The 24,833-nt window shown below is 31.4% G+C and overlaps 1 long non-coding RNA gene across 2 annotated transcripts in view; it reads right to left on the bottom strand.

Annotated features, from left to right (window-relative positions):
- Positions 1 to 14,857: 14,857 nt before the first annotated feature.
- Positions 14,858 to 24,833, bottom strand: part of LOC127721718 (uncharacterized) — a 72,188-nt gene continuing 62,212 nt past the window's right edge. Inside the window, exon 3 of one of the 2 annotated variants that reach the window (XR_007991412.1) lies at positions 14,858 to 15,088. This is a non-coding gene — a long non-coding RNA (uncharacterized LOC127721718). Of the gene's footprint in view, positions 15,089 to 23,624; positions 23,779 to 24,833 lie in introns of those variants that run through there. The other variant, XR_007991411.1, reaches the window with a different exon arrangement.

Raw genomic sequence — 24,833 nt, 5'->3', positions numbered from 1 at the left:
TAGTCAGTCTGGATTGATATGTTTTCATTTCAGATTTAAGATATTGAAAAATTATCATAAGAACACAATGGTGACAAAGTGAACAAAGAAATCTAGCAATCAGCCATAAGATTTAGGCTAGATGATAGAAGAGAAAACAGTTTTATTTTTCAAATTATAAATTTCAAATTTACAAATAAAATATGTTGTTTATTCTTTTTTGGAAGGGACAAATACTTCATGACCGACTTCTGATGAATTGCAGTAATCTAAATGAACATTTATTTAAGAGAAATATGGTAGAAAGTAAAAACTGTACTATCGAGAGCAGTAAGCATTTTCTTCTTGAGTCAGAGTGTAATAATTACCCTATTTTTCGAAGACGGACGATAGAAACAATTCCGTTCCAATACAATATAAGAATACTCTTATTTAGCAGCAATATTACCAGTCAAGAGGAAAATCTCCTCGTCGCTAAACAAGTTCAACAATTTGTAGTAGATTCAATGCGATTTGGCATAAAGCGTCTGTCATTATTAGGATCGCAATTTGGGTGTGATAGTCTTGGAAACACACACCACTGCCGGTTCATACATGTAGGAAAAATCTGATGTAAAAATATTAACTTTTTATTATCATTCATTTCTTTTTCAGACAGGGAGACTGATTAATATATGGGAAACCTTGTTTCCGAATCCCTTTGTATAAATGTATTACTATATTAATATGTAAATGTCATGTACGTGAGTTTTGAAATAAAATAAGTTTAAAAGCTTACAATATGCCAAAACTACAAAAAAAAAATGAAAATAAAAAAAAATAAAAAAAATAAAGCCAATTATGAATTGCATTCGTAAAAATCGCGAGGAATACCAACAAGTTTATAACGAAGATTGTTCCAAAATTGCTCCGTAATGAATTCAGATAAAAATATAATAAAATTATACCGAAAGGCAAATGAAATACCACGAAGAATGAACTAGTTTCCTTAAAATAATATAAACGATAAAAACTGGAGATCAGTCTATGAAAAGTGCGAATCGAGAAAACCGTTTCTTATGTGGAGTAGCAACCAAATAAAATATATTTATAACAGACAATTTAAAACATTGAAACAATTTTGAGTCGGGAAACATTAATTCGAAACTGTCTACTTGATATCCGATTTATATTAGACGATTGGTTATTACGACGACTTCGATGCCTGATTACTGTAATTTTTATGAAGAAGAGTTATCAAATTTGTTCTGCTAACTAATAAAATATAAGAAAATGTTGTACGATTGCCTATGATACAAATCGCCACCATAGACCAAATGATGCAGACTTTAACAGTTATAGATCACCTTACGGCCTTCAACAATAAGAAAAAAAAAACATACAGCATGGTCTAATATAACAGGCCGACCAATGCATTACTTTCTCTTAATAGTGAAGTCTGTGCAGATTGTTCGACTTGTCCAGAAAACGGGTCTACGGTAAAATAATGCCATTGATAATCATATCCTTATGTTTTTATTATTTGGAGAATTGTGTATTAATTGCATATATTTTTTTATTGTATTCAAACCTATACATCTACTTCAATTGACATGTTTGAACTTTGGTGGGCATTTGTGTTATATGCAATCACACTTCTATGCTTGTTTTCTATATAGACTTGAAAGATTTGTCTGAACACTGAGTATATCTTGAGTTATACACACGGTTATGATTGTAATTTTTCCCGATTAACCTTATTTTTACGCATGGCCATACTTGTCAATTTCTTTTGGTGAACCTTATGAGAACAACACATTCTAATGTTTAGCTGAAACTCTAACATCCAAATAAGCAAAGTAAATCAATACATATAAAATAGAAGATGTGGTATGATTGCCAATGAGACAACTCTCCACAAGAGACCAAAATGACACAGAAATTAACAACTATAGGTCACCGTACGGCCTTCAACAATGAACAAAGCCCATACCGCATAGTCAGCTATAAAAGGCCCCGAAATGACAATGTAAAACAATTCAAAGGAGAAAACGGCCTAATTTATGTTCAAAAATTGAACGAAAAACAAATATGTAACACATAATCAAACGACAACCACTGAATTACAGGTTCCTGACTTGGGACAGGCACATACATACAGAATGTGGCGGTGTTAAACATGTTAGCAGGATCCCAACCCTCCCCCTAACCTGGGACAGTGGTATAACAGTACAACATAAGAACGAACTATAAAAATCAGTTGAAAAAGGCTTAACTCATCAGACAGATAAAAATACAAGTAGACGTGACAGTTCACTTTAAATTTGCATACGTTTATTTTATATCTGTATTCCAATAAATCTTTGCAATAGGTTTCTTTGTATTTATTTTCCAGGAGAACACATTGGCTATACATGCATTCAAAAGAAAAGTCTGTCCCAATTTCAAAACAAAGGTTGCTGACGTTATTTAAAAATTATCGATGCTTTCCATGTTCCAGACTAAAAATCATTTAAAATACACCAATTGCTTATCGGAGAACGAACATATAATCTGTATAAAGGAGGGACAGACGAGCAACTAAAGGCCCGTATTTCTACTGAATTTGGCAAACTTGTGGCTACAACTCTTGAAAAGATATAGGATATCGATATACGATACATTGGTATAAAATAAGTTATACAATTCGAAAGATTCCCGATTATGAAATCTTGATGGCTGGGAATTATATTTCCCAAATGCAAAAAGAAAAAGAACTAAATTTGTTCCGGATGAATCTGTTATTATATAACCAGAAGAATTTGATTACAACATGATACAAGAGAAAGGTATTGCCAATATAATTCCGGGTGCATCACGAAAGACCAAGAAAAATTACCAAGAAAAAGAAAAGTGTAAGCGAACACTTGCAGATCCTGAGAGTAGAACCACCAACAAGAATACATATATAAAATGAAAGACAAAACGAAATCGCATACACTTAATATGGAGCATACACATAAAAATATGGAAAAGATGATACCAACAAATTTTAAAGCATTTGCGATCGAATCTGACAAAGACACGGATAGTGATGATTAAAACATATTTGTATTGATTATGAGTAGATGCGAACGTATTGGTCATATCTTTAAAACAATTGTGTTATGTAACAAGTAGTAAAAGTGTTGTTTGATTCAAGTCAAGTGGCGAATGTTTCAAGTGTTGGATTTTAAGAATACCACCTTTAAAGAAAATGTACAAAAAAAAATAATATAGAATCTCTGGCACTTGAAACTGTTATTGATTGTAATTTAATCTGTAGTTGTCCAGGAAGTCATAGAAATTACCCCAGCAAAAAATCCGAGATTATGCAATAGTTGATAAAATCATACAGGAACGTCTTAAAGGTAATAACATTTACTTGTTGAAAAAAGTAATAAAATATTTGCTACTGGAAATTTTGTTTTTATAATGATGCAAGGACATTTTGTTGTCTTCTTTCTGAGTATTAACCATGGAACTACAACAGATTTTAATATGGAAATCAACAAATCAATTTTCAAGCTTGAAATCGGATAAGCCAATATAATGTAGAGGTTATAAATAAACGACAACGAGTAACAGCATGTATCATCCATTTTAAAATTGTTATCAAGTTACCATACATGCTAGACATTTTATAATTTCTTTGGTTTTAATAAGGGAAAATTAGAGAATTAATAAGCAAAACTACTCCATTTCAACAGGGTTGACAGAAACCACACGCAAAAGTGGCAGTAAAACAGGCTCTGGTAAGTTAAGATAGCGTCCAGTTATTAGTTTTCTCATTGCTTAGGATAAAATGGTGTTGGATATTATCATAAGTCCATTACTAGAGGAAATGTTCAACCCTCTACATAGTAAGGCGAGCACTTCCAACTGTGATTGAAAAGGGATTGAAGCAAGAGTTTTATTATTAGCAAAAGACATTCAAGTATTCTGCGTAGAGATAGTTTATTTTAAAACACCACTTAAATTAATCAGCACACAGTTTAAAATAATGCTAGACCATCGACATGTGTCATGAGACAAAGTCACTGATGGTTTTAATGGTAATTAAATTATAAAAATGTTGATAATATTTATCAATTTAAAATCTATAATTCCTATTGTCAGAATTAAAAAATAAAACAAACTTACATCTTAATACAATTCACGTTCAGTTCGATATATTTCCATTAAAAAGTTAGGTCTGAAGATTGGGCACCCATATACAGTACAAGAAACACTAAAATAGGAAATAGTTTTAAAAATAACAACATTACATTATATTTATTTTAAGTATGTATGTTACGTTTTGCAAATTCTAAGAACGAACAGTTTATGCTTAACAGTTGAACAGAAAGTCTGCAGAAGTAAGTATACAAGTATGAAATCATAACTGTTCATAAAAAAATGTGACACTTTAGTATCGATGAACTATAATATGGCATGCCAGTGTAGGATTATTTGATAACCGTATATTGATTGGATACCATCTGTAGTACCTTCTATACTTTTAATGATTACAATGGTTTAAACGATATTGGCAAGATTTCAAATAAAAGAGTATATTTCTTATTATGTATGTCCTTGATTAATTACAAAGAATGAAGGCGTGTCCTATTCAATTTTGCTGCCATTTCTTGATAATTCAATACCAGTAAAGGACGATGAAAAATTTGTAAACAATTTTATAAATAGTGAGATAGGTCATTCAATTTTTTTTTTTTGGATAGGCTCACACTTAGCTTGTTACACAGATTATGTAAATCTTATTTACATAATTTGAAACATAAACATTTTCGCTTGATACAGGGTAACAGATCCAGATGATAAAAAAGGGAAATTGGACGACACAGAGGACAAAACTAACGGATATAGTAAACGCATGGAAAAAAACTGAAAGCAATTTCCGATGGTATAGACACAATATTCAATCATGTGTCTTCCTAAACTACTGTACGGTTATTATGTCTGTAGGCAGAGGCTGTAAAAAAAGTTTTACTTGCACGATTTTTTAAAGGTATTGTTTTCCCTTTTCTAAACATTTTTTGTAATGCTGTTGGTTTTTTTTTTTAGTTTGAAAAGCCTTGAACGAATGCATCCTTAAATTTAAACTTAACATAATTAATTTAATTTCTTGTAATATGAAAATGAGAAGATGTGGTATGTTTGCAAACAAGCAACTATTCTCAAAAGACCAGAGGAGGTCGATGTAACGAAGTATAAATCATCTTACAGTCTGCACCACTTAATAAAACCAATAGCGTAAAGACACTACATTTGCATATTACAATGAGTAAAAATACTCATACGAGAAGACCATTCTATTTATCGGAACAAAACAAAGTTCAACTATGCTTAAAACATAAGTAATACTGTATCACGAATTTTAACTTAAACATGATCAACGTGGGCCCATGTGGAACAATGTCCTCGCTTGTAACCATAATTCACAATATGGAGCAGCTTACAGTGCGTCCTATCTTTCCAGAATGAAATCATTTTATTACACATGACTTAATCGTTGATTAAAAGTATTTAAAAAAAATTCGGATGAAGTTCAAGATTAATTTTTAAAGAGAACAGATTTTCTTTGATTGGTTATCACGACTAGTGGCAATTATTAAGTAAAGATAAGTCCACATTTCATGTATAATATTGACGTTTTGAGATTTGTTTGTTGCTAGACTGTATGCAGAAATGTAACCTTTTTTGTGATCATGTTTGGTCTTCTTGGGGGTCTTCTTCCGATTGACAGTAAAGCTCTTGATAGAGTGAGGTGTTTGTTTATCTATGCGGAATGCCTTAATACGCCCAATCAGAATGGGGATATATATATGCCTCGTGCGTGTGGAAAGTGAAACACGTAAAAAACCCTTGCAAAACATTTTGAGGAGATTTAACTTTTAATTCATGAACTTCCTATTGTATTTAATTGCTCTCGTTCTGAAATATTTTCTACTGAACGTAATGCAACTCAATTGGCGTAGACTGTTGGCCAATAGAGGTAACTATTCAACCTTTGAAATTGAGCAAAACTGTTACATCATTTTCAGCATTTAAGTGTACGTTTGCGATACCCATCGATTAATCAAAAGTAAAATCACAAAAATACTGAACTCCGAGGAAAATTCTAAATGGAAAGTCCCTAATCATATGTCAAAATCAAATGATAAAACACATCAAACGAATGGACAACAACTGTCAAATTTCTGACTTGGTACAGGCATTTTCAATTGATTTCAATGGTCAGGAGTCCTATACGTTCATGTCAAAATGATAAATAATAAGAAGATTACGGATTTATGTTGATAACTTGCGTGAAAAAAAAAAAACAACAGTTAGAAGCCAGTTGGTTTAAAATGTAACACATTTACGTTACATAAGCCCAAAGAAGCAATTTGATGGATACCAGTATCAATTGAAAAATGAAAAGAAATATATTTATAACCGATATTTTCAATATAGTCCAGATTGTCGTGATTGTTTTGTAACAATAAGTCAAGAAAAATCACAATAAAAAGTATTAAATAGTTCTAAAAGCGATACTATAAATGTATTTATCGAGTTGATCAACATGCCGTCATCTTTACCTATATGAAATGAAGTTGAAGCTATACCAGACATAATTGTGAATTTTTCATCCCTTTGGTCAAGACCAACTGCGAATATTTCCACACTTTTTCTCGAAATGTCGAAATGTTTCGATCTTCAAGTGAAATATTATTCTGGTAATTTGAAAATACAATCATAAACCTCTTTGCTGACATACGTGCACCTTTCTTTCTATCAACTAATTAATGTTCGAGGTTTTCAATAAAAGATGTGATGTTTGTGATAGAACCAGTAGTTGGAACAAACGATGACAGCTGTTGTCGAAAATTAAGTAGTTCAGATTCGTTATTGTACTGTTTACAATCAATTCGTAAATTTGATGAGATTGCATAAGTGAACAAAGCGATCTGTGTTTTCATCGTTTAAAAGAATTGAAGACAACCTTTTTCATGTACCCAGCCTATTATTATATTAAGTATAAAAAGCCGAAGATATCGGATTACGCACATTTCCGTATGTGTAGATAGAAAGTTTTGTGTGAAACACTCTGAATGTGGGACACCAATTCAATTGAAATTTCGTGTTTGGTTTAAGAACGTGTATAGGATTTTAGGCTAGCAAACAATATACACTAAACTTATACCAATAAAATAAACGTTTTTCGAAAATTTACATTTTTAAAAGGTATGAACTATGTACTCACTCTAATGCTTTTTCTTTATGAGCTCCTGTGAATTTTTAATGAGCATTCAGTAATCGTTTAAATTTTGTGCAGACATTTTTTCTTTTTGGAGGTTTGTAAAGATCATTTGTCTTTGACTGGGGAATCAAATTTACAAAATTTTGTTCAGGTTGTAACTGCTTGGAGTTCACAGATCATGACTATTCATATAATGTTGACCGTCTTTATTACGGAAATACATACTAGTGGCTTCTCAGTGAAGCATTCAACATCCTTATCGGAGAAGGTTTTATGATCGAAGAGTTTGTATCCAGCCTGTTCAAACTACATTAGAAGAGAAATACTTTATAAGATTAACATGTCCTTTATATACATGTAGCTCTATTGGAATTACCTGTGCGACAGAAGTTGAGCTCCTAGACATATCAGCATTGACATGCATATTGAACTGGATATTAAACATAAAACGCAATACCCAGCCACATCTATATATGTATTTATCATCAGATCATTTGTTAGCGCTACGGTACTGACATGATTTATAACAAACAGTTTATGAATTTTCCGCATATAAATTCTTGAATTATTAAGAAACTAGGGTTCCTACATCCTCAGAAAAGATGTCATTAGTTGAATTTGGCTATTTTTTTAGGTCCCATTTGGTCATATAGTTATTCACTAGTATCGGTACTTACATATCATTTGCTTTCAAATATTTACCTTTGAGCGTTCCTGCTAAAGGTCAATCCAGTAAACCGCGTCGGGTGTAATTTGAGCCTTGAAACATGGAATATGTATCCTACAATTTACATAAAATGAATATTATCTTCAAGATAATTTTCCGAAAAGGTCTACAATATTTTTCTGTTAATTATTGTTGCTATACATGTGTTACTGTTTTCATTTTTCATTTCCAGAAGCACGAAATAATCAGGAAGTTGCAAGTAAAGTAACCTGTTTGTCGTTTACAAATAAGTTTGCCTTGTTTTCTGAAATAACTATTTCTTTCCCCTTAACGTCAAACAGGAACTAAAAAGTAGAAAATGGCATTGTTATCATGACAATTGATATTGAGGAATTTGACATTAGACATGAATTTATTTTATTTTTACTCAAAAATATGATATGAATAACCTTTTTTCAACATTTTCAACAGCAGTATACGTTAGATTAGATACCCTTTATGAAACGACGCAGGAAATTTATGATTGAAAAATGTAAGTAGGTTTTTTTTTTATAATATATATTTTGTTTACGTACAATAAAAAATGCATAAGAAGAGAATGCTTTATAAGATAATTATGTCACTTATATATACATGATGTTCTGTTGGAATTGCCTATGCGACAGAAGTGGTGATCTTTCAAACACATAGCAGCCTTGATTTGCTTATTGAATTGAATATTAAACAGAAAACGCCACTACCATCCTCATTTATATACATTTTTATATATATATATATAGTTGTTATCACCAGCTCACTAGTCAGTGCTTCGGTACTAACATGATTTATAACAGACTTGTGTTGACTAGCTCGCTAATACATCTCTAAATTATTAAGGAACTAAAATTCCTACTTTATCAGACAAAGTTGACATTAGATGGATTTTGGTTATTTTTGTAAGGCCCCGTTTGGTCATAGTTCGTCACTAGTATCGGTACGCATATATCCTTTGCTTTTAAATATTTACCTTCGAACGTTCCTGGTGAAAGCAGAAAATGCTTTGGATGTACACAAGTTACATGTACGTGGTTAAAGTTGTGTTGTTTTGTTGTTAGAATTTCTCTACCATTCTCGTTTGAATGATATTCAAATGCAAATGTATTCCAAGATATAATTTAAAGTGTGAATTAGCAGTCACACACTAACTTTCTTTTTTGTTTTTTCTCTGATATACTAATTTGGAATTCTACTACTTTTTTTTAAATCGAAATAATAACGGCATAGATAATATGACTTCATTTCAAAGACTAAGTGTCGTAAAACGATTTCAATAAGTCGGTTTTTTTTACCACTTTAGTTCTCCTTCTATGATATCGAACTCTCGTTGTTATACCAATTACAAAAATATGCATTGCAGAAGAATCTTTATATATTATAACTCCTTACGTAAGTTTGGTACAATTTGTTGAGTTAGAGGTATACAGGTATATGACATCCTATAACGTCAGCCAATCAGTTAACGATATAATGATTTCACGTCGATATATATTTTGAACATTAATGACGATGTTGTTTTTATCAGCTGTCTGTAATATTTTGATTAAACAACAGGCTTACGACATCAAGAGTAAAGTTTAACATACGATTAAATGGGACGCATTGAGAGGAAACAACGGGTGTCTGTTTTGAATGCATTCTGATGAAAGAGAACGCAAGTTTACGGCTGTTAGATAGGGGAAAGATCGCTAGCCCTTTCGGTGCACATGGAATCATTTCCAGATTTTAGTGGGATTCTTGATGTATACAGCTTAATACTGAATATTAGGTTAACATCAGCCTAACGACATAAAAAAAAGTAAAATCAGAAAAATACCGAACTCCGAGGATAATTCAAAACGGAAAATCCCTAATCAAATGGCAAAATCAAAAGCTCAAACACATCAAACGAATAAGCAACAACTGTCATATTCCTGACTTGGTACAGGCATTTTCTTATGTAGAAAATTGTGAATTAAACCTGGTTTTATAGCTAGCTAAACCTCTCACTTGTATGACAGTTGCTTAAAATTCGATTATATTGACAACGATGTGTAAACAAAACAAACAGTAAAAATGTCAAAATAGGGGTACAACAGTCAACATTGTGTTATATATAATCTTAATCACTATAAAAATAAACAAATATGCAACAAAGAAACACAAAGGCATAAAGACAAAGCACATAAGCAAAAATGAAAGACAAGAATAAGAAATTTACCACAATAACACAATGACGGGATCACGGATGTACAAGTACTGAGTTACATCAAATGGATACCACCAACTCTAGACTAAACAGTAAAAGTAATATTTAAAAAGACGAATAAAAGAATACTATAAAACGTTATTAAGATGATAAACAACGTCGGTATCTAGAATCTATACTTCAAGACCATCGTGTATTATTTGTAAAGTTGACACGGAATATTTATCAACAAGGTCTTTGTACCTTCCGATGACACACTTTTTTAGGAAAAGGACGATACGCTCTTTGACATACCCCTGCAAAACGAAAGTTAAGCATACGTTTAAATAACAGCCTAACGACATCAGAAGAAAGTTTAACATACGATCACGACATCAAAACGGAAGTTTAAAATACGATTAAATAACAGTTAAACGACATCAAAACGAAATATACGATAAAATAAAATCCTGACGACATCAAAACGAAATGTTAACATTCGATTAAGAATGCATATATATAGATGAAATATGTCGAAAAGTAAACATCTCATTTATGTTTTATTAAATGAGTTGAGAGGAAAAAACGGGGCGTCTGTTTTGGATGCATTGAGATGCAAGAGAACACAAGTGTACGGGTGTCATATGGGGAGGAACATCGTTAGCTCTTTCGGTGCAAATGGGATCATCACTCAGATTTTAGTGGGGTTCTTGATGTTCACTTCTTAATACTGTATATGTATCCGCAAAAGAAAAGGTCTGGTTTCAGTCGCAATCTTAAAATATATTGCAGGATTTGTAAGGAAAATGTCATTCAAACAATAACCAAACGATACAGAAATCTACAAAACAAGTCGGTAAATTACCTTTCGCCTTGAAACACGACATGTTTGTCCGACAATCTACATGAAACAATAAATATTACCTTCAAGATTATTTCCGAAAAGGTCTGCAATACTGTCACTGTTAACTATTGTTGCGATAAGTGCGTTATGATTATTTATTTTTCATTTGCAGAAGCACGAAATAATCAGGACGCTGCAAGTAAAGTAACATGTTTGACGGTTAGAAATTAGTTTGATTCATTTTCTAAAAGTAAATATTTCTTTCCCGTTTACGTGAAACAGGAACTAAAAGTGGAAAATTGCATTGTTATCGAGACATATTGAATATTAAGGAATTTGACATTAGATATGATTTGTTTTTATGTTGCTTAAAACATATGATATTGATAACCTTTGTTTCAACATTTTCAATAGCAGTATATTTTAGATTAGATTATGAAAAGATGCCGGAAAATTATAATCAGAAAATATAAATTAGATTTTTTCTTAACTTATATGTCATAAAAGTTTTAGTACATTAAACACTGGTAGAATTCACTGGTACAGTGTCAGAGAAAGAAAGAGTACACAATACCTCTAAAATTTTATAGAATCCAGAAAAATCCGTGAATAAGAAAGAACAAAAGGATATTAAACAAAATCAATTCATTAAACACTGTAAAATTTCAAAGTTAAGTATACATGTGTTGTCTACAGTTCTATAGATTTACAAAATCGTTTATGAAATACTTTGTCGATTTGAATTTACAAACGGTGATATTTTTCCCAAATTAGAAATAAGAAAATTACATAATCAGCAATGTATAAAAAACACTTTTTACAAGAAACTAATCAAAGCCAATGAGTTAAGAATCTGCTTCTATAAGTAACACCATATTAGAACGGTTGATAATTCAAACCTATGTATTCGACAAAAAAAAAACGCCAGTCAAAATGGTGACATAAAACTCTACTTGTGTGCTCCTGATATCTAAACTTCTTGTATTTGCATTAACAATACATGAAAAATGAGATGCCAAATATCTGTAAGATATATACACAATACATGGACATACGGGAATGCTGCTAGTAAAAAAAACGTATTTATTTTGACTGGAAACCAAATTGATACTGTATAATCGAATATAAAACATAATCTTTCCACAAAAACTCCGTTTCAATGAGATTATATACGAATATGAATTGTGCAAATAACGAAATAACCATTGGTTTGAAAAATTTCATTTGTATAACGTCATGGTTTGCTATGAAGTTTATGCGCCAAAAGTATTTATCAAGTTTTCAAGACTTTTATTGTATCTGTATTATTGTTGCAAGACCTAATGTACAATTTTGTTTGTAATTCAAGGAATAATAATACTGTACTTGAAGAGTTGCCGCCGTCAGTGGGAATTTGACGGTCACAATTATCAGTTTTCGTTACGTGTTGCCAGTGAAACTGCATTAATTTTACAAATTTCAAATTGACAGCGGCAAATCTTCAACTACAGTACTGTTATTCCTCAAATTTATATGACCAATGCCAGGGAATTTTGTTATTGTATTTACAGATATCTTGGTCTGTTTTGTCCCTTTCCGCATTTCTGTAATGTTCAAGTAAGTATGTTGACCGCCCCATGTCTTGTATGTAGTTCTGTTATTTGATTTTTGATTTATATATGTTTACCCTTCTTGTAGTCTTATTGGATATAAACAGGAATATATTGTTTATTGTCAAGTCTGATTCTAATAGTAAAATATATAAGTAGGGAAATCAATTATGTTTTCCTGAAAATGCCTGAACCAAGTCAAGAATATGCCAGTTTTTCATTCCTGCCATTGGTCGATAGAGTCTAACGTTTGCTTATGTTAGTGTTTTACTTTTTTTGCAAATGATTTGTAATCAATCTTTTTTAAATAACAGGTATTTGATAGATATATTTTGTTAAATTCGTAAGATTTCTTACACTTCCGCATATAAAACCAGATAATCCTTTGTGTAATCTCTTCTTTATCAAATATTACAATGCTGATAATAGAAAGATATGTGTGTAATATATTTTTCCTCTAATTTAGCCAACATTTTATGTTTGTTATCGTGTAAATATATGAAACAAACCATGGCCATAGGTCAGTACCATAATCGATAGTATGCAAATACCAACGGTATGACCAGGCAAGTATTCAGCACTTTTGTATAAGCATCGTCTTACATTTTCTTAAGTGCATTGTTGTCGTATTATCTTTTACATGTAACCATTCCTGTTGGTTTCTTTTCATAATATAGCTGTTAACATTGCTACTAATTTATACATTTGTGAATTTCTAATATTTCGGTTTGAGCATTATGGATATCGAGAAAGGTACTTCTGACTCAAGGTATTTATCAGTCGTTGTCTTATTAATTGAATAATAAAAAAATGTTCATTGTTTATCTAACCTTATTTCCTCATGTATAAATCTAATAAAAAATGTGTTTCCTGATCGTAATAGATACACCTATGGCGTGTATGTAGAGATCGAAAAATCATATACCTGTAACAAACATGTTTTCTTCGCCAAAGTATGTATGTGTCTGTCAGTATCTTGTAATACAATGGTTGTCATTCAATTTGGTTCATGTCTGTCATATTTGATTTTGGTAAATATTTTGTTATAGATTCGGCCTTTATTTTTTTCTCATTTAATTTGTTTTATATTTTTCATATCGAGGCTTTGATAGCCGATTACATCGTATGGATTTTTTCTTTTTTGAATGCCGACCGATTCTATAATTGCTGACTATCATTTTAACTCTGGTGGATAATTGTCTCATTTTCAATCACACCACATCTCCTCAGTTTTATAGTATATATAGCGGTATGGGTTTTGCTCATTGTTGAAGGCCGTACGATGACTTAACGTGCTACGTCATTTGATCTCTGGTGGAGAGTTGCCTCACTGGCATCAATAAGTCGCAGATGCATATTTTGTTAGTTGTTATTGTCTTTGAACTAGCTGTCAGTAACTACGAGTACTCTCAGATATGTAGTTATTGTCTTTTTGTGGTTGGGATGTACAAGTACCTGGCCACGTCAACTCTAGTGTTTTTGTATTTATATTTGTATCCATTTGATGAGTTAAGATTTTTTCAACTGATTTTTATAGTTTGTTCTTTTGTTGTATTGTTACACCACTGTCCCAGGTTAGAGAGAGGGTTTGGCGCCCGTTAACATGTTTAACCCCGCCAAATTCTGTATGTGCCTGTCCCAAGTCAGAAGCCTGAAATTCGGTGGTTGTCGTATAACGTTGCGTTACATATTTGTTTTTCGTTCATTGTTTTGTACATAAATAAGGCCGTTAGTTTTCTTTTGAATTCTCTTACATTTTTCATTTCGGGGCCTTTTATAGCTGACTATACGGTATGGGCTTTGCTCATTGTTGAAGGTCGTACGGTGACCTATAGTTGTTAATTTCTGTGTCATTTGGTCTCTTGTGAAGTGTTGTCTCATTGGCAAGCATACCACATCTTCTTTTTTATATATACCATATCTTCTTATTTGTATAGCACAAACCATTATGATGCAGCTTTCCTACAAGGCACCATGTATAGTTTCTTCTTATTTCTTTAGTTTTAAAATTCATTTTACTAACTGACTACCTAAGATAATTGTGTTATAGAAAAGAATAAGATACCAAAGCAATATTCAAACGCATAAGTCAAAAACCAGCTGACAATGACATGGCAAAAAAAACCGACAAAAAGACAAACAACAGTACGCAGAACACAACATATAAAACGAAGTCTGAACAACACGACTCCCCCTCCCAATCCCCGAAAAAAAGGGAACCGGGTTGTTAATGTTGTTTTCAAATAAACATAAAAAACAGCATATTAGTCAAAGGGTTCCTTTGTTTTTTGTTTTTTTTTACTCAGAAAATTAGATAATAGAAAAACATGGAAAATATTTGGCAAAATGTATTACTAATAAGGTTCATCAAGTACAATAATTTTGTACCCTTGTATCATACAATTCTATACACAAATGAGTTTTTCTTTATAGTTATTATAATGCAAAAATATGCGGAAAAGGTCGATTATGTTTTCTAATAAAAAGTTAATGTTTCAATTTCTCAACTTTTTCTTTTGGTATGCCTGCTGGATAGTCCGTCATCTGTTTCCACCATCTTTCACATCTATTGATGAATACAAAAAACAAAACAGATTAATGATCGGCTTTACAAGTAAGGGGAAGACTCGTAAATATATGAAAATATATACAACGGTGATTTCAGTAACTTGTATCATAATATATGTATAAAGAAACTTTCACATCATGTTCAATTTTCTATTTTCTATCTCAATATGATAACAGAAATATCAATGAAGCGAAGGTAATAACAGGAATCACTAAAAAGGCTTGAGAGTTCTCCAAATTACAACAATCACCAAAACTTCAAAGAAAAGGAAGTAAAAAAAAAAGATAGATGAAAACAAAGAATAACACGCGGTCTATATGGCCTGGCTTGGTGCACGTAGACGAATTTGGGTGGAGAAAAGGGGGGAGGGGTTTAACACAAAAACACACAATAAACTGAATGACCACATGCTTAAACAGGGGAAAAAAAACATACACATCATTTAAAAGTGTAGCCAATATTTGGACGATAGCTTAAGTTCCTAAAACTGTTCGATTGGTACTGCTCCTGGAGGAAACAAAATAAATCAGAAACAACTTTTCTCTCAGGTGTCATACAAAACCATAATAAAATGAAGTTTAAAACGTGAGCAAGTATTATATATTACACGCAGAATTATAAGTAGATCATCTAATGTCACCGACTAGATATTAACTACGATTATCACTTCCTTTTTTATTTTCTTCCTGATTTAATATGTCATACTTCTTTCGTATTATATCTCAAATACAAACATATGAAGATGTGGTATAATTGCCAATAAGGCAATTCTCTTATAGAGACAAATGACTTAGAAGTGAACAACTATAGGTCACCGTACGGCTTTCAAAAACAAGAAAAACCCGCACCATATAGTAAGCTATGTATGCATTGTTGTTGCATATTATACACTTGAGAACTATGTCCTTTTTATTGACCTTCTAAGCAAGTACTGGAAAAAGAACTTTTTTTTTTCTTTAGGAACGAGTGGCCCTAGTAAAATCTGCTCGTCATACACTTTGATGAATACAAACTTTCGATGGTGAATTTTATTACTTACAAAATACAAAAATATATACACTATGTTTTACAAACATAAAATGTTTGGTTCCTTATCCAACAATCCAATAATGACATTTTAATAGGTATGAACTGTTAGTTTACTTCATGAGTAATCAGAAATTAAGTTTGTTCATGTTGTTATGAACTTTTGTTATCTATTTCATAAAAAACAATTGTTTCAATTTATCTATCGTTATAATCGTGAACTTGAAGACTAAAATTACCAAATTTAAAGACCTGATAAATTTCTTACTCTGACATGAAATCAACTGGAAAATTAGTTGAAAAGAAATTAATACGTTTAAAAAAAGATCTTGGTTGTAAAGTTTAAGACTATATATTATCTACAATTATTCCCACAATGTGCGACAAAATAGTACTGTCACTAGGTAAAAACTACACACTTTGTTTATAGGCACAGGTACACAAAATCAGTACATGCACAACCAAAAAAAACAAAAAAACAAACAAACAAAAAGAAGGAATAGCGCTTTTATTGCTGTTCTTCATCTCAAAAAACAAGTAAGTAATATTTTTCAAGTAGAAATTATAGATTGTGTCGTTAATGTCTTTTAATGAAGATATATGTAATCTCCCTAAAGCACACATACAAATACTTTACACTACTGATGGATAGCCCTTATGGCATGCATGCTAAAATGAAAAAAAAAAAATGGAAAAACAAACATCAGTGTATATACAGTATGAATCCAGGTTACTCATTTCAACTGTCAGAGGCAAGTATTACAAAGAGTCTAAAGCAGGTTAACTCTTAAACTAAATGTGAACTTCCGTTTTGTTGTTTTGTGTTGTTTAAAATACATAATTAATTTTCATGGAATATATAATATGCAATGCTGCCCCGAAGCAATAAACTTTGTTTTCATTAACCATGCTAACATTGAATACTTACTATTACTTTAACTAGTGGATGAAGAAACAAATATTTGGACGTTCTATCTACACATGTCGTTTTGCTAGACAGCACAGAAGGTCTGGGACCACTTGTACGGTTATATCTCGTAATATAAAGTCATCAAAACTTGTTAAAAAAACATTACATGGGTACTCAGTGTGTCATTATTATCAAGATTATGTATTCACTTTTTGTAACACAATTTGAAAGATATTTAAACATAACGTAAGGTGACTTGATTGTTGCCTAAACTTTCTTTAATGTATTAGATGTATGCATCGGTAAAGATTCAATGGCGGTTAACATACAAATTATTCGGTCATCCAAGCGAGAAATGTAAGTCGGGTGCTTGTGTGAGCACTTCTGTCCAAGATATATGCACCAATGATTTTGCATAGGTACTTGATGAACAAAAAATATATAGCACCTACGATATCAACCTAAACGAAAAGGGCGGCCATTCGCTCAAGCGTGAAAGGTAGATTGTTCTGTGAACACATCAAGATACATCCATATAGGATTCATAAATATGTGATATATAGTACCCTAAATATAGAGAGAGACTTAAAATTGTGCATAATTCGTTTTGTGGATTGGGTTAACTTTCAAGATGTATGTATTCATGAAGAAGTTTCTAGGGAGGGATAACATTAACCCAACATATAGATCAAGACGAATTATCTTATCTGAGTTGTATAAATGAATATTTTAGCAATCAGTGTTAATGTTAGTATAACGGACTTATTATACTCAGACTTTTACTCACTAAGTAAGCATATATTATAAAATCCTTTTAACTTGATTATGTTTGCTAGCTAGTTGGCTCAGTTTATTTGATTGAAATTAACAAATTTCCTTATGTAAAAATGATTCGGATATCATCACAAAAGAATCGTCATGAACGTAAAGTATATATCGACATTTAACAGGAACTGCACAATAAATACAAGTAATGTTGTAAAAGATGCTGTTTGAAATGTTGCTTTTATAAGTGTCCATTCATACAGAGCACACGTATTGGCACAATGCTGACAACATATTTTGCAATTTTACAATTAAATTTCTTACTTTTATGTCTAACAATCAATCTTGATGTATAAAAAAGTACTCAATAACGGTATCTGGCCTGTACAAGATTATTAACAAATAATAGGAAATATTGGCACTTTTTATTGTTATCAACATTAATATAAGTAACTGTAGACTTAAAGAGCTTCCAATTTTGTGTTAAATTATTCGTCCAAAGGAACCAAATGAACAGCATTTTAATGCTGTTGTGTATTATTCTAAGAAAAAGGAAAATATTGACAACTTTTTTATGACCCAACAACAATTTTGCAATTTATAACTCAAGTTTCTTTACTTTTATGTCTAACAATCCATTCTGGGGTATTATAAGTACTCAATGGTTAGACCAGTACAAGAATATGCAAAAAAAGGAATATTGTCACTTTTTATTGTTGTCGACATAAATATTACTAACAGTAGAATTAGAAAGTTCTCAATTCGTCTAAGACTATTAATCCTTAGGGACCAAAAATGAAAAGAATTTTAAAGCCGTTGCATAATATTCTAACAAAATGGAAAATATTGGTACCTTGTTACGATGAGACAACTTATGTTGCAATTTTAAACTTAAATGTCTTTACTTTTACGACTAACAATCCATCTTGAGGTAAAGTACTCAATTATCAGACCAATACAAGAACTTTAATAAAAAAAGGAATAGTGTCACTGTTTATTGTCATCGACAAAAATACTAGTTACAATATCCTTATCATGCTTATAGAGCTCTTAATTTGTGTAAAATAATTTATCCAAAGGGACTAAAAGAACAGAATTTAATGCCGTTGTATAATATACTAACAAAAAAGGAAAATATTGACACCTTTTGTTGATGCCGACAAAGAATGTATTCGTAGGTATAAAAAGTAATCAATTATCAAACCAGTGCAAGAATATAAAAGAAAAGTTTCATCTTCAATTGCAAATTTTTATGTCGGAAATAATAAATGAATCGTTATTGATTCACACAAAATTTTGAACACATATGCCTAACTTAATAAATTTAATGCAAAACTGTTGTAGATTCGAAAATGATATTTAAGATTGCGTCATGCGTAGGTGATAGACTGTTGACAACATTCTTTACGGTAGTTTTATCTTGACAAGGATTAAAGAAATATCATGCAGTATTTACATACCAATGTAATTATTCAAGTGTTGAACCTAAATCCAAAAAATTGAAAACAACACGTTTAATAATTTCATCCGAAGCGCTTTTCTGGATTTACCTTCATCAGGAACGCTCAAAGCCAAACATTTGAAATCCGAGGGATGTATAAGTACCGAAACAGTTAAAGAGCTATATGACAAAAATACCTAAAACAAATAGCCAAAAAACCCATCTAAGGTCAACTATGCTCCAATATGTGATATATAGCAGAGGATCATACCTCTACAGAACAGAACATGCATCTGAAATTTGTGTTTTCGGACCATGTCATCGTTTTAAAATCCATCTCCAATGATAAAAAAATAATTCAAAAAGTTAACGTTTCCGGAAGAAATATCTTTTTGTTATGTATGTACAGTTTTGAATTTTCAATTAATTTAAGACGTGTCATACATTGTTATCGTAAATCTTTATTTTTGTACGGTAAGACATTTTTACGTAGCTAGTCATGTCATATAATAGGTCAGTTTACTACAACAAGCTTAAGGTAACGCGCGTTGCTTAATTGTGTTTTTATTAAATCATATTTCTAATGGAAAAAAAAACTCACGTTAAGGTAGCATCATTATAACCACATCTTTATTAAACTTAATTAACCTTTAGGCTTAACGTTTAAAGTTTATTCCGTTAAAGCTAGTACAATATGTATCTTACTAGATACAGCCTGTTAATAACACAATTCCTGTTCTTCAAATATGTATATAAGAAATAAGATAATTCTGCCTGGTTTTATAATCGATTTAAGATTAAATCAATTAGCTTTTATCCACATTACACAGCAATAATATTATCTATATATTCTGTATAATAATATATGTTTTGAAATTAAAAACTAATGTGTAACTGTTCCTGCTTTATAAGCTAAATTAAAAGTCGTCCGCATGAGGCTAAATTTTAGAACGAATTAAGTTACAAGGTATTGCAATATTAATACCCGACAAAATAATGTTAAACATATTATATATATCTGGTTACACAATTTAAACTATTTATGGGTGTATTTTCTAAAGAACGAACAAATTTTTTTAACCAGAGACAATGGAAGGGGTGACTTTTCAACTGCATGGTGTAAAACTTTGCAAGTCATTCGAGTTTCATTGTTCATTCGAGCATGATATGGCCACCTGCATCACTTTGAGGAACCGCAGTCAAAACAAATGATGTTTAAAAGATGTCATTAATACTCTATGTGAAATTGAAGTCAAATAACAAACAAATAAAAAGAAAATGTTTTACAACGAACAAAATCTGTGATATTTTCATTTCTATAGGAGATCCGTTACAGTCAGAAGCATAATGTATTTGAGGATTGAAAGAAGGTTAAAAGCTGTAATTAACATTTGTTAAATATGCATTACTGAACTGTCTGAAAAGTGACTAGACAGTTTAAGAACGAATATTACTTCTTGAGCGTTCTTGGTGAAGGTAAACCCAGAAAAGAGCTACGAACACATGAAATCATTTAACTAGTTGTGTTCATCTTTTTTAATTAGAATATTCGTAATTATAATCGAAGAATACCTTGGTTTTTTTTTGGAAAATGTAAAGACTCGCTAGATTTCTCACTCTCAGTCAACTGAAAACAAATGTCATCAAGGAAGTAATGTTTATTTCAAATAATAAATCAGATTGTATCGACAACGCTTATCTTTAATCTCAGTCTAAATGTATCTTATCTCCTTCAAAACACTATACAAATATGATTGATAGAAAACGAATAAGATTAAAAGTACGGGGAAATTAAACATGCAATCTATTTAAGATTATAGTTTGTGGTTAGCACTTATGGTTTTTTATATCGTTTTGCATTTCTCCAGTTGCAAGTATTACACATTTTGATGTCAAAATGTTAACCATATCCTTATTAAAATTCAACAAACTTGAGACTTATGATTAAAAGTTTGAGTTTAAAGTCAAGACAATATGTTTCTTCTCGGATGCAGCATGTGGATCAAACGATGCATGTTATAAAGTGAACAGTTATCAAAGGTACCAGACTTATAATTTAATACCCCAGACGCGCGTTTCGTCTACATAAGACTCATCAGTGACGCTCAGATCAAAATATTTATAAAGCCAAACAAATACAAATGTGAAAAGCATTGAGGACCCAAAATTCCTAAAAGTTGTGCCAAATACGAATAAGGTAATCTTTGCCTGGAATAGGAAAATCCTTAGTATTTTAAAAAATTAATACATTTGTAAACAGGAAATTAATAAAAATGACCATATAAATGATATTCATGTAAACACCGAAGTGCTGACTACTGGAGTGGTGATACCCTCGGGGACGAAACGTCCACCAGCAGTGACATCGATCCAGTTCATTTTAAGTTGATGCTGTCTGATTAAAGATCTGTTTCAATATTCTTTAACTTGCGTAAAACATAAATGTTTTTCTCTATATATTCTGCACAATCATATGTGATCTGAATATTAAAAACTGCTGTATAATGTGACCTGCTTTACAAACTCAAGTAAATGTCTTCCGCATGCGGCTCAGTTTTAGAAAACATAAGATTACAAAGTATTGAAATATACCTGTCCATTGTTACACATATTATACATGTAATTATATATACATATATTTTGTACTGGTGGTCAATTTATTTGGCAATCGCCAATAGCAGTCAGCAGGGTTTAAGAACATCCGTTGTTCGACCTGTTAGTCAAATGCGTTTTGTTGAAATATACTTTTTCACTATTTTGGTCTTTTGGAAAATGTTGTTTGTGCTGTATTTAGACCCCTCTACCTAGAAATTTGTTTTACATGCACACGTATAAAAATTGCGGTTTTTATCCAACGCAATCAAAGGTTTGAACGTTGTTTTCAATTTAGACTTGTTTATATTTTTCCGTTTGGGCTGGTATTATATTTTCCTTCGGGTTTATATGATCCGTTCATCCTATTTTGACTCTTTAAAATTCAAGAGTCTATCCTAAATTGAGGTAAATTATATGGCCTTCCAAATATCGTTTCGATCCCTAACATCACTGAAGAGACATTAAATGTCGAAATCCGGATATGGTGTATTAAAATTTTTGCACCTAATATTTGTGGTAAACCATCTTTTCCACAAGTTTATTGTTTTCTGTTTGGTATTAAATTAATATTAAGATCCATTTTGTACTGGTGATCAATTTATTTGGCAATGGCCAATATATATATATATATACACAAGTCTAAATTGAAAACAACGTTCAAACCTATGATTGCGTTGGATAAAAACTGCAATTTTTATACGAATGCATGCAAAACAAATTTTGTGGTAGAGGGGTCTAAATACAGCACAAACAACATTTTCAAAAAGACCAAAAAAGTGAAAACGTAGATTTTAACAAAATGCATTTGCCTTACAGGTCGAACAGTTGATGTTCTTGGACCCTGCTGACTGCAATTGGCGATTTCCAAATAAACGTATCACCAGATGTAAAAAAAATGATCTTAATTTCTAATTTAATTCCAAACAGAAAACAATAAGCTCGCGTAAAAGATGGTATACCGCAAACATGAGGTGCAAAAATTTGTACACCATATCCGGATTTCGACAAATAATATCTCTTCAGTGATGTTAGGAATCGAAACGGTATTTTGGATGGCCATTTAATTTACCTCAATTTAGGATAGACTCTTGAATTTTGAAGAGTCGAAATAGGATGAACGGATCATATAAATCCGAAGGAAAATATAATACAAGCCCAACGAAAAAATATAAACAAGTCTAAATTTTCTATTTTGTTTATGCAAGGAGAGTGTCATAACATATTTGAATTATAAAATCCTTCCATCACCTCTCGGGGGATTCGTAGGTAGCAATTTCTTTCATGTTCCAGCATTTTGTAGAAATCAAGTGTCAGTCTGAATTTTCCGGACTTGGTCGTGGTTGACTTCTTTGAAGATTCTACATTGTACATTTTCCATATCATTGATTTGTATTCACACAGAATATGTGTAAAACATTTGATACTGTACAATTCTCAAGCAACAATCAGTCCAACCGAGTGATTTGCATATTTGCTATTTTTAGGGGGATGTTTGATGTCTTTGTTTCTATTGCTTGTATTGTTCGGTGTGTTATGTTGACTTGATGTCTGTCAGATGGAAAGGAATATAGATGCCACATAAATCATTCAACGATACCAGGCTTCTAATTTGGTAAGCCAGGTGTACGTTTCCTCTACATAAGACTCATCAGTGGCGCTCTAATGAAGCTGTTTGATTCCCTAATTGAACAGAATTTGAAGAAGATCTTTAAACCGACAAATCCGAAAAGTATGGCCAAATTCAGATGAGGCAATCTATGTGTTGGGAATAAAAAATCATAAGTGTTAATGATTACTAATAATTCAACAATTTATTTACATTACATTTACAGAGAATGAACATATCAATGGCATTTGATGCTGACTATTGGCCTGGTGATACGCTCGGGAAATCAGTGGAATCGCCCAAGTGGTTGTGAATCCCATCAAAGGTACCAGGCTATTTTAAAACTAAATAAAAATCGTAAAAATCGTTATAAAGAAACTGTTTATCAGGACCTCGAATCTTAAAACCTATTATTTTGCAAAGTAACAAAACAATTGAGTACTTTACTAAGAATTGTTTTGTCGTTGTTAATTAAACATGAACATAATATTTGTATCTGTCATAAGTTTCAGATGTTAACGAGAGGCATCGTCAAGCTTCTTGAAGTTGGAAAAAGGTGTCATCGCAAAATATAAGGCAATAACAGGGGAATACACAATAAACACTAGAATATTTGTTTGTAGTTATCTCTTAAATATCCAGGTGCATGTAACACATACTCTTAATGTTTGTATTTCAAATGTCAAGACGAAGGCAAACTTTGTTTATTATGTTACATAAACACGAAAACGATAATACAGTAAATTTTGAAACTTTATGTCAGAGTCGGCAAATTTGCTTCATTTTGGCAAGTAAAATTGAAAAAATGAAATGAAATAAAACAACATTGCCTACACATTCTTTATTTTCTGGCTATAACAATTTGATCACATAGTTTTAAATGAAATCAATTCAGCTATTGTTTTCCTAAAAATACCACTTAAAAGCGTAGACGTGGCAGTTCATTTCAATATAATCACCTATAGCTCCCAATTTTGAACCTTTTTTTTGTAGAAACAATTCTTGTGTATTATATGATTTTCAAACATTGTTTTCCTCATTTTACAACATATCTCACAAATGTCTTGAACGTATATTGAATCCTCTAAAAAAACTCATGATGTCAGGATATTTATTATATGTTTAACATTACACATTTACCAACATCATCAAATGAGACTTATCACATAATGTGTACTTACCACGAGCAACACAATTGGTATCACTAAGTGATCAGAATTTGTTTACTTTCCAGGCGGTTGATATCACTTTCAGTTTTAAGAAGTTTTTGTATTGCTTTTTTTTTTAAATTGCTTTGCGGAATTGATTGTCTGGTCGTCGTCGTTTATTTATTGACAACGTGTTATCAGTTTATATCGACTTTTGAGTTTTGAATTTCCTTTGAGTCTTTAATTCAACC

Source organism: Mytilus californianus, unplaced genomic scaffold (genome assembly GCF_021869535.1).
Source record: "Mytilus californianus isolate M0D057914Y unplaced genomic scaffold, xbMytCali1.0.p SCAF_12, whole genome shotgun sequence".
In the NCBI taxonomy this organism is placed as follows: Eukaryota; Metazoa; Mollusca; class Bivalvia; order Mytilida; family Mytilidae; genus Mytilus; species Mytilus californianus.
This window is presented reverse-complemented; position numbering and strand designations above follow the sequence as displayed.